This window comes from Haliotis rubra, unplaced genomic scaffold (assembly GCF_003918875.1).
Source record: "Haliotis rubra isolate DU_JTF1 unplaced genomic scaffold, ASM391887v1 Scf179, whole genome shotgun sequence".
In the NCBI taxonomy this organism is placed as follows: Eukaryota; Metazoa; Mollusca; class Gastropoda; order Lepetellida; family Haliotidae; genus Haliotis; species Haliotis rubra.
In genome coordinates this window covers 953,084-964,987 of record NW_025765769.1, presented here as the reverse complement: position 1 = coordinate 964,987, position 11,904 = coordinate 953,084, and the positions used below count along the sequence as shown (strand labels likewise).

Sequence of the window (11,904 nt, the reverse complement as noted above, 5' to 3'; positions counted from 1 at the left end):
GTAGTCGGGCCTTACAGAAGCAATAAAAAATATAAAATATGACCATCTCAGCCAGCTTCATTTCCGACTACAGGAAGCTACACAGACCGACCGAGTTCCACCAAAATGTCGACTGCTTGGAAATACCTGAGGTCACATTCACCGTAAGTCGTTATGTATAAAAAGACAGCACTAATTATTAAAAAAGTAATGGATGGATGTATATTTAAAAATCACAATCACTATCCCTGGTTGGGGAATCCGACCCCTGCTGCCATACGTCAATGTCTTTTATCTACTTCACTGAAATTTAAACAATAAAAAGACTATGATTCACTGTGGCTGCATAATACGAAGTACCCTACAATGTAGCATAACACATATTATATTTGGGATTACATTTTATCAATAAAGTACAGATTCTAGAGCTTATTGGGGTTGAGTTCTATTCAGGATTCGAACCCACACCGTCAGAGTCAGGCACCTAATCACCAGCACGCAAAGTCAGCCATCTAACCCACCCAGCCACCGCAGCTCCCACTACGGAAGTCGGACAACTTGTAGTCTAGATCACAGACTTTGTGTCCCGATGTGATAAGTGTACAATTAGCAAATTACCAGACAGAAGAGAATACTTAACCCTGTTAATTGGACAAGCACTAATATTGTTGCCATGTTTACTGAATGCTCTGAAGGATATTCATATGATATGATGGCTAAACTTTAATTAGCATAAATTGAAAAACAAGCAAAAATATTGGTGCCGTGTTTACTGAATGCTCTGAAGGAGATTCATATGATATGATGGCTAAACTTTAATTAGCCTAAATTGAAATATCAGCTGAATGTTATTCTGTGATAGATGATGGGTTTACTTCATAAACTGTATACAGACAGCTTTAGACTTGTTGAATGGTGTATTGGGAGAGGGGTTCCTGTTACCTGAGACTAGTATATGTATAAAACCTATTAATAAAACTGATAGTTTATGTCTATATTTTTCTTTGATCTGTGGATCATTTCTTGTAGATCTGTAATTACCAATAAAAATGTATGCTATATAAATGTTACAACATGATAGAAGTGCAAGAACTCATAACAATTTGTGTGACCTTCCATGCATAGTTGTCTGGAAAGTAGCCTCAGAGTATTGATATTGTATTGTCATTATAGTTGTCTGGAAAGTAGCCTCAGAGTATTGATATTGTATTGTCATTATAGTTGTCTGGAAAGTAGCCTCAGAGTATTGATATGTGTATATTGTCATTATTGAGTTGTATTGAAAGTAGCCTCAGAGTATTGATATTGTATTGTCATTATAGTTGTCTGGAAAGTAGCCTCAGAGTATTGATATTGTATTGTCATTATAGTTGTCTGGAAAGTAGCCTCAGAGTATTGATATTGTATTGTCATTATAGTTGTCTGGAAAGTAGCCTCAGAGTATTGATATTGTATTGTCATTATAGTTGTCTGGAAAGTAGCCTCAGAGTATTGATATTGTATTGTCATTATAGTTGTCTGGAAGTAGCCTCAGAGTATTGATATTGTATTGTCATTATAGTTGTCTGGAAAGTAGCCTCAGAGTATTGATATTGTATTGTCATTATAGTTGTCTGGAAAGTAGCCTCAGAGTATTGATATTGTATTGTCATTATAGTTGTCTGGAAAGTAGCCTCAGAGTATTGATATTGTATTGTCATTATAGTTGTCTGGAAAGTAGCCTCAGAGTATTGATATTGTATTGTCATTATAGTTGTCTAGAAAGTAGCCTCAGAGTATTGATATTGTATTGTCATTATAGCTGTCTGGAAAGGAGTCTCGCACAGAATTCACATTGTGCTGTATACAACATATTCTCATTATGTTCACTGAGCAGAACGCTCTTTATTCACTATCTTTTTGTGTGAGTCCATATTGCAATACAAAGCAGCCCATGTGGAGAGATGTCTCTGGAACTGGAATAGTAGGCAAGAAACATGAATATTAATATGAAGAAAATATAGCTTGATTTTGTGTCCAACTTACTTGTTGTTTGAAAAAGAGAAAAATGTACTTTTCTTAGACTAACATCGAGTCTCTGAAATGAACATATTTTACAGGAAAAAAAACTACCCGTGAAGGTCTGGGTTAGAATATTGATCTTCAGTAACCCATGCTTGTTGTAAGAGGCGACTAATGGGATCGGGTGGTCAGGCTTGCTGACTTGGTTGACACGTCATGGGTTCCCAATTGCGCAGATTGATGCTCATGCTGTTGATCACTGGATTGTCTGGTCCAGACTTGATTATTTAACAGACTGACGCCATATAGCTGGAATATTGCTGAGTGCAGCGTAAAACTAAATTCACTCACTCACTCACTCACACAAAAAATATTGTCTGTCAAAAATAACCATGCAGTATAATGAAAAGGAGCCTTCTTCATGATCAGTGAAACTGTGGAACTCTTGACCAAACATTCTATACTTTTATGGGCTTTCTTGGATATATTTGTTTCAGGGTCTGTATGACAGACTATTCTGTTCTCTAAAAATGGGCTTTTCCATGATGTTAATTGTAGCAATTGTGAAATATGGCGTGTGTTTGTTTTTCATTTTGTTTGTTGATAACAAGATGTGGTTATTTTACGAGTTGACTTCATGTTTATGATGTGTAAGGTCAGACAGTTCTCTTGACTCTTGCACAGCAATAACTTTAATGGAATATGTTTCATGAAAACTTGTATCTATGTTGTTGATTGGTGCCAATATAATATTTCATTATACCACTTTTATCAGCTACCATGATCTCCCTTATAAGCAGGTGCTCTGAGGCACCTATGTAACTGTTATCAGGTTTACCTACCATGCTGTTAAATGTAATACAACAGCGTTGATCAAAATCCACCTCTACCAAGAACAGCGTTATATTGAGGTGAAGTGTTGTGCTGTATTCCAGACACCTAGCTTTGACAGGCTGGCTTTACAATCAATAGCACACATTAATACCTCAGTGGCTGGCCAGCTAGGAGAGGCATTCTCCAGCTCTCACAGAAATCCTTGCCGCTTCCACGGTTGAAGCAACTGAGTGACTCATTGTTATCTATCAGAAGAGGAGCCTTCAGTGCCAAAACCAGTTGAACATTCCATGCAACGAGTTCATCGCATCCATTTGGCTTCAGTAGGTCAGAACTCTTTGTCACTAACACAGGTAAAAATTGGTTGATTCTTTACGATTACGGGTAATATCAGCGTCCGATTTTCGGTGTTAATGGTTTGATTTGTGACAGTTATGTCATGAATTGGAACCCTATGTTATGATTCCAAGCTGTACACTGCGTTGGAATCGAACGTTTTTAAGCTGGTGTGTTTTACAAGATAAATTGGCGTTGATGAATCTTTGATTAGACTTGTCATTGTGTGAGAGATATGCATGTATTTGGCGGCGTGAAAAGGTGCATGTATACATGCAGAAATTATAAAGCTTGTAATCACATTAGTTGATTTAGAACAGGAAATTGGGTTCAGTTGGGTAAATATTTCAGTGTTTCCTTCAGAGTTTAGTGTTGACAAACGGCTGTTCCTTGACTTGTTGTTTGTTAGCTGATTGGTTTTGATCGTGTTGGATTTCATGACATTCAGAAATTGTTTTTTGGGTCAGTGCAGAATTGATTCAATAAGATTTTCCAGATTTTACTGTTGATTTTTTCAACAGGTTGATAAATGGCTTCCGTTGATAACAACATTTCCTAGGCTTGACTGAGTTGGAGCGGTATAACGATGGACCGTTGATAACATGTTTTTGCACTCAGTAGTGATAAGGTTATTTTTTCACGCATGGCACAAAGAATTAATATGTGTGGTTTGAATGTAACACTACCAGTTTATCCAGATATCTAGCCAAAGACATGTGTATCAGCATATATTTCGTATGTAGAAGCATATAGCAAAATATTAAATGTATTGTGACAATGTGTCTGGATATTGATCATATCATTTATTGTGTCGTATCATAACGTGTATCGGGATATGTATCATAACTAGACCAGTATGTTGAGATATATGTCGTATTGTCACAAGTGATCGGGACATGTCATAACATTGGACATTGAGATATGTCGTATTGGAAACAATGTATTGGGATTTATATGGGATCTAGACCAGTACGTAGAGAAATCTATTTGTATTAGAGACAGTGATAGGTATCGTATCTTGACCAGCATATCAAGATATGTATCATATCAGAGTGAGTGAGTGAGAGAGTATGGTTTTACGTCATTATTGGCAATATTCCCACAGTATCACGGCGGGAACACCAGAAATGGGCTTCACACATTTTACCCATTTAGGGAATTGAACCCAGGTCTTCAGCATGATGAGCAAATGCTTAACCACTGGGCCACCTCACCGTCCTGTATCATATCAGAAACACTGAAACAGTGATGCATGACATATCTTGACTGATGTGTAGAGAAGTGCATTGTATCATAGCTTTGTGTATCAGTTACATCATCTTCTCTCTCTCTCCCCCCCCCCCTCCCTATTTAACGTATTCCTGTTTCGTATATTGGGCAGGGTTTGTGAAGCAGTATATAAACATGTGAACAGGTGCACATGTCATATTGATTAGCCATATCTCTATTGGTTACAATCACTTTTGAATGATGTGATTTATGCAAATGATGTTGTTAGCATTAATAGGTAATTTATTTTAATTATAGTTTTGCAAAATGCAGAATATTATTTTCTATACTTATCAAAAACAGGTATGGGAGAATAAATTATTTTTGAATAATTTATCAAATTAGGTGCTCAGTCTTATGATCCAAATCCAAAATAACTTTTTGTGTTAATTATATATGCATAGAAATATGACTGAGCATGGAAGCTCTGGGAGGGGCAAACATTTATGGTTGTTTTAATCTTTAAAATTATCAAAATTGTAGATGGCATGTCAAATATAACTGACGTATCTATTCTGTTAAGAAGTATACGCTAAGGTCAGTGTGTCAGTGGAGGATTGTCTGAAGGCAAAAAAGGAAATCACTCACGTGGCTCACATCCGTAACATGTGTCAAGATTTCCTGGAATGTACAATACAGCATAGACTTGAGATCCCACCTATCTGCCTTTTACCACAAATATTACTAAGAGGACTCGGAGTAGAATAACATAATTATCACAACTAACTATTTTAAGGCAATAGAGCAATTTTTATGTTATGTCAGTTTAGCTTCATTGGCTACAAGGGGGCGGTTGGGTAGCCTAATGGTTAAAGCATTGGCTTGTCACGCTGAAGACCCAGGTTCGAATCCCCACATGGGTACAATGTGTGAAGCCCATTTCTGGTGTCCCCCGCCGTGATGTTGCTGGAATATTGCTAAAAGCGGCATAAAACCAAACTCATTCAGTCAGTCATTGGCTACAAAATATCGCAGACACATACAATGCATGAACAGGTGTAGTATTAATGACGAGGTCATGGTTTCCAGGGCAGCGCATGACAGTAGGGCATCACCCCATGAATCAGGTCGGCTCATGCTGAGTAATATATGGTCTTAGTATTCAAAATTCATTGATTTCCTAATTTAGAATTGATATGAAAGTGTTCTTGGTTTAGTTTTCCAAATTCATAGAAACCCTACAGGCAAATTGATTTATTACCATGGAAACATGATACCCCTTGGCATTGATGGAGAGTGCCTGCAGTTATTATAAATATGATGCAATAATAGGTTGTTTTTATGTGAAATATAATATCATAGGGTATTAATGGTATTATCAGGTTATCAATATCTTGTCACATTCTATATTTTTGAGAGAAAAACCAAAATTACCATTTTCATGGCATTCCATTGATACAATGCTAATATTGTATAGAAATATGTTGACCATGTGATATGACTTGAGTGTGGAAATAGCTAGTCGGTGTGGCTGATCTAGAATCCTACTACGGAATCGGTACAAGGTTATGTTGCCATCTGTAGGTATTTAGTAATGCCAGACATGGGTAATGCATCACATGTGTGAGAAGTTAGGCAACAATGACCCACTTGCTACTCTGACTCTAGTTTCCATTCACAATGCACCTGTGTACACTCTGACATAGTGATCAGCACATGCACTGTCACCATGAATGCAAAATTCCATTTAGCATGTGGTCAGATGATGCTGATGAAACACACATTATATTAGGTATTACACTTTCCCAGTAAAGTACAGATTCTAGTACTTTTGTTAGGTCGAGACCCATCCAGGATTCGAACCCACACTCTCAGAGTCAGCCACCTAATTACAGGGGCTCCTTTCACGAAGCAACCTTTACTAAGGTTAACCTTAACTCCCATTCTTTAACATTGCACTAAGGTTACCTTAGTGACTTACAATCACCTTAGTGCTTTGTGAAAGGAGGCCCAGCACACAAAGTCAGCCATCTAACACACTCAGCCACCACGTCCTGAAGTAACTCAGGTATTTCAGGTGTCAGTATGACCTGTCTCCTACAGTTGGCTTGTTTAAGCTAGAAACTATTGACAACAGTCAACAGATACTGAAGGTAACGACACACTTCATGCATGTGGTGAGCTCATGAATAATTCCTGTAGTAAACAGACTTTATCTTGTGGATCTATGTCAAGTTATATCATACAGAATATTCCTTTTGGGACTATGCACTTCACATATCATATTTTATATATCAGCTGCCATTTGCTGTGCTGAGAAGTCTCCCTTGGGTTTGAATCTCAAAATTCCCCAATAATGTTTCATGGCTTGTCAGCAGCATGCCCGTGTTTGTGGGTTTCACCACCGTTCATCAGTTTGGACTTTCCTATTGTTCATCGCTCGCTGACACTCACTCACTCACTCACTCACTCACTCACTCACTCACTCAACTCACTCACTCTCAAATTGATCTCAAATTGATCTCAACAAAATATCCAACTGTTACCTTTGTGTTGTCGTAATAAAGTTCAAATTGAAGTCACAAGGAATTATTCTGGTTTATTTCAAAAGCAATCAGACATCATCTTTCAAAATGTCCTGAAGATATTTTTCAATTTTTGCTAAGAAGGATTTTTATGCAATTATTGGATGAAATTTGATATCACATCACTATAGAAAACAGAGCGCACTCAGCTTCATCTATGTTTGACCTAACGTCACTTTCAAGCCCCATCTACCTACTGTGACAGGTGATCCCTTTATTCTCATGGCACGTGTCCAGAATGCTGTAGATGTTTTCAATAACTTGTTAAGTTACCTAGTCAGTAGAAACATACCAATATTTCTGCTCTGCAGAAACCTTTTCACAAGATCTGCGCATCCCACCTACACAATATGTAGAACGTGGAATATGTGTCTCTAGTTGAGTGGACAGTGAAGGATGATATGTAACCTTCAGAACCTGTCTGATAATGAGAAATATGGTATGATTCATGCGAGCCTTTCGTGAACTGAGTAGTGCCCCCTGGAGGCAAGGTGACCCAGTGCTCTGCTTGAGGAGAGTACTGTGGGCTGTATGTGGAGCATGACGGGAATATTGAAAAAGCTGTCAGTCTGAAGCATTAGCCACGAGGCGTTATTATAGTGGAGTATTCCTGCCCTCCTTCAGCCACTAGTCAGAGGACAGCGCCAAAAGTATGTATTCTGGAATATTATTCTTATCCAATTTCAACCTCATCATTTTAAGGTTACAGTGTTGTAGCCCTGTGGTTAAGTGTTGGCTCGTTACAACAAAGACTTGTGTTTGATTCCCCACGTGGTATTGATGCTTTCAGAAAGCTGATACCACTGTGTTTACAGAAGTCTTTGTTGCATGATGCCAGTCATATCAGAAATCTTGACAAGGTAACAGTCGTTTCGGAAATCTTTTCTCCCATACCTGTTGTATTAGAAATATATTTTGCGTGATTCGGATGATATAATTTTTTTATAGAAAAAACAGGTTAGCTGTCATATTAGAAATCTTTATACCATGATACAGGTTGTCTGAAGTTTGGCAAGATTGGCGGATTGATTAGTCGAGTGGTTAAAGCGTTTGCTTATTGTACCAAAGAACTGAGTTTGATTTTCCACATCCATTGTGTGATATCAGATATTATCCTATACCTATCAATAATATGGACCATTTTGCACATACAATACTGACTGTCAGCATATGTCCATATTGACGACCAAGGCCGAAAATGCATATCAGTCATATCAGCCCTAGGGCCGGAAAATCCATCCTTATTTTTAGCTACTAAACTGGTAGTAATGAATACACGCACACGCTTGAAACTTCAATAGACAGAGCCTAGTTTATTTTAGAGTTATGTCACTTGATGTGGTATATGATAAAAGGTTATGAGTTGAGTTGAGTTGAGTTGGGCTTTACGTCACATCGGCATTATTCCAGCCATATAGTGACGAGAACAAGTCTGCATTAATATACATTGTAAGTACAAAGTGGTTTCGTTTCAAAGACATATATTCATTACGTTGTCATTTTAGAACAGAGAATGTCATAGCACTAGATTGAAAAGCAGATACATTCGTTATTGACATTACACAGTTACATTTTATGATATAGATCGACTTCCCTCAGGTAGTTTAGTATCAGATGAGCGCTCACGCTGGAGAACAGATCTTTCAGATTGGTTGCGTGATAATGCGAGTCCCTTGCAGATGTAAAATCCACACAGTCAAGCAGAATATGCTTGACGGTGAGAGCCTCATCGCAGGAGAGACATATGGGGGGTCCATCCCCATCTGTTTTTAGCAGATAGTCATGTGTAAATCGACTATGGCCAATACGACATGAGGCCCCTTGGGCTGATATGGTAGTCTCGGGCTGATGTGACTGGCAAAAGGAAAACTGTCATGTCATAACCTCTTAATATCGAACCTTGAATATTATTCCATTCCTTATATGGCAACATGTCAGCTATGTATGTTGAATTGTGCCTTCACAAGGGATCTAATATAAAGTAATACTGTACTTCAATATTTGGTGGAAAGGATGATTAACTACATCATTGTGCAGTCAGTGCATGGCTACCCTAGTGAAAACTTTTAGGTTCCTGATAGTGTTTCCAAGGAGATGTACAATCAAAATAAATTCAGGAGACCCATGTCATTTGGTATTTCATCCAAGTGAAAGTGATTTCAAACCCAATGGGTAATCATTTCTGAAGCCTGCTCTTTTATGTTGTGGGTAAAATGTGACTTCCGTACACTGGAATTCTCAAACGGGCTTCCAAGTCAGAAAATAAAACACTCCTACTTTCAATAACGATTTATCTCCGTGGAGAGCACTTGTCATTCTGAGTCTTTTGATTTTATTACCATCATTTCAGACATGCAAACTCAAACTTGTTACGCCATTATCTGTAATCGTAGGTTTAGATTCACTGCATGGTCTGCTGAGGAACGTTGTACTGCACTGAATTAATGACGACGAACAATCTGGGACTACGTGAAGGGGCATTCTGGGACTACGTGAAGAGGCATTCCGACTTGGTGTTTACAATTTTGACGTTCCGCGTGTTGTTACATATCGTTCCAAAAAATGCATTGCTGTTTGATTCATCAAAACTGATTCAATTGTTGCGTGCACGTTAAATTTAACAGGGATGTCTTTTTGTATGAATTGCTTCTAAGTTCCAACTTCACATTTCTGTGTGCAATTGTTTGGTTTTCATTTCATAGAAGGAAATCCACTCAGATCACTGTGTTACACTGACATATTGTCTGTCACATCAGTTATTTACTGTGCGTAGCATGGTTAAAACCCAATTTTTTAAAACTGTTATGAAGAGATGGTGAGCTTATTTGTCACAGTTGTAGCTAATAAATTACAAATGTGCAAAAATGTTTATCACTCATAATCTGGTCGTCAGTTGCACATCCATCTTTTGAACCCTTTTTAATAACTTTGTTTTCTATTAAACAGTATTCTTTCATGCTGAAAAAAATTGTTGAAAACATTTGGAAAGAGATTATTGATAAACTTGGGTTTCATTTACTTTTGACTATTTTTGGAATCCATGTTTATAACTCTTTCTACATCAGTCACGTATATATCACCTTTGATCTTCCCTTCCATTCTTGGACATGATGGCGGCGTGCATCTCGGATGTCTAAAGATGCTTAGCTTTTTTCATGTAGTTGAAAGAATTGGACCTTTAGATAGAAGAGTTCTAATCCGGTGCTATATTTGTAGCCTTTTGAACTTTATTAATGTGACTAGTCTTGTTGTAAGAAAACCATGATTGACAATGCTTGGATTAGACTCTGTGAATGTGTCATTTGGGCAGTAGGTCTGTGTTCATCTCGTCCTTTGTAACATTGGATTTGGTGTGCTAGGTTGATAATATGGGTCAGGCAAAGGTTGAAGTGTTTTAGTAGGGCATTAAGTCTGCAATGACTTGCTGTCTGAAGGCAGATAAAAATTCCTTAGATACCCCTCTGTCCCGGCATCTAATTGGCAGGTGAGACTGAGGTCTATACAGTGTGTTTGTTGAAATAGTCCAAGGTTAAATAGGAGACGTTTTTATCTGGAATGGTCAGCGATACCTTTCACTTATCTTAAATGTGTGTGTATAGTTAGACTTATAGTTAGTGCTAAGGGAGATTGTATTTAATTTGTTGCTTGTTGTGGTGTTTGGGAAAACATTGTAACTGGCTGCGTTGAATTTTTTTTTGTTGATTCATGGTATTACTTGATATTTCTGAGTTATGTTTGAAAGTTCAAGGTCATCTTGAAGGTAAAGTCTCAAGTTTAAATTGGTGTCTGTTTGTTGTTTAAGGGTGGAATCATCAATATTCTAGTTATACGACAGTGGATTGTAAATAATCAAGTCTGAATCACTAATCCGGTGATTGATATCGTAGTGATCCACAGCATCAGGGTCATTGACCGCCAAGTTACTGAGTCTTAGGGTTGGTGGGTATCCCAGTAGTTGAAGCGTTCGCTCGTCACGCCGAAGATCTGGGTTCAATTCCCCACATAGGTACAATGTGTGAAGCCCATTTCTGGTGTCCCCTGTCGTGATATTGCTGGAATATTGCTAAAAGCGGCGTAAAACCCAACATACTCACTCACTACTGAGTCTGGCCATGTGATCAGTTGGTTGTCTCTTAAGACCACCATAACTGCGTCTGGACCAGTTTTATTCATTAACTCCTGAGATGGACCCTTCACGGACAGACAGGCATCATTATGAGATTTATCACTGAATAACTTGGTGACGTTTGGTTGGGTGATAGAAGAAATACTCATCCTGGAGGACCGCCTGGTAGGATGAATCAGGCAGATTATATTGTGCTTGTGACTGTGTTCAGTTGTAGAGTTTTGATTACCTCCCCTTTGATCTGTTCACAAGTCAAGTGTCTACTTGTTGTAGAAGGAAATAATGTTTTTACTTGAAGTTCCGACTTCCCCGAACCAATCCAGTGTTCCTTCCTCTGGTTCAGTTGTGATGGCTGTCATTCAGTATTTGAAGAGGAATATACATATTGGGGACAGAGTTAATGGACATCCGCTTTGATGTGATGATGTAGTGAGCATACACTTACATACAGTTGTGGTGGCCTAGTGGTTAGAGCGTTTCTCGTCACACCGAACACCTGGGTTCATTTAACCACTTGCGTACAGTCAGTGAACCCCATTTCTGGTGTCCCCCGCCATGATATGGCTAGAATATTGCTGAAAGTGGCTTAAAACCATACCATAAAAACTCACTCACTCATTCATTCACCCACTCATTCACACGCTCACTCAGCATCTGAAACCTTTCTTCTGTATATGCCTGCTGTGAAGAGTTGCTTCCCTTGAGCACACCTGGATCCTCCGGTCATTGGTTGGACTCATTGTTCAACCCCATTACGGTTCTAGATGTTGTTGTCACAACAGGTCCAATATACAGTCAAATCCCGATGAGTCGAATGCCGGTGTCTCGAACATT

General features: G+C 38.3%; 1 protein-coding gene across 1 annotated transcript in view; it reads left to right on the top strand.

Moving 5' to 3' along the window:
* Positions 1 to 2,965: 2,965 nt before the first annotated feature.
* LOC124273271 (kidney mitochondrial carrier protein 1-like) overlaps positions 2,966 to 11,904 on the top strand; it is a 39,811-nt gene continuing 30,872 nt past the window's right edge. Inside the window, exon 1 of the mRNA XM_046708492.1 lies at positions 2,966 to 3,167. The gene's annotated coding sequence lies outside the window, so the exon portion shown is untranslated. The remainder of the gene's footprint in view (positions 3,168 to 11,904) is intronic.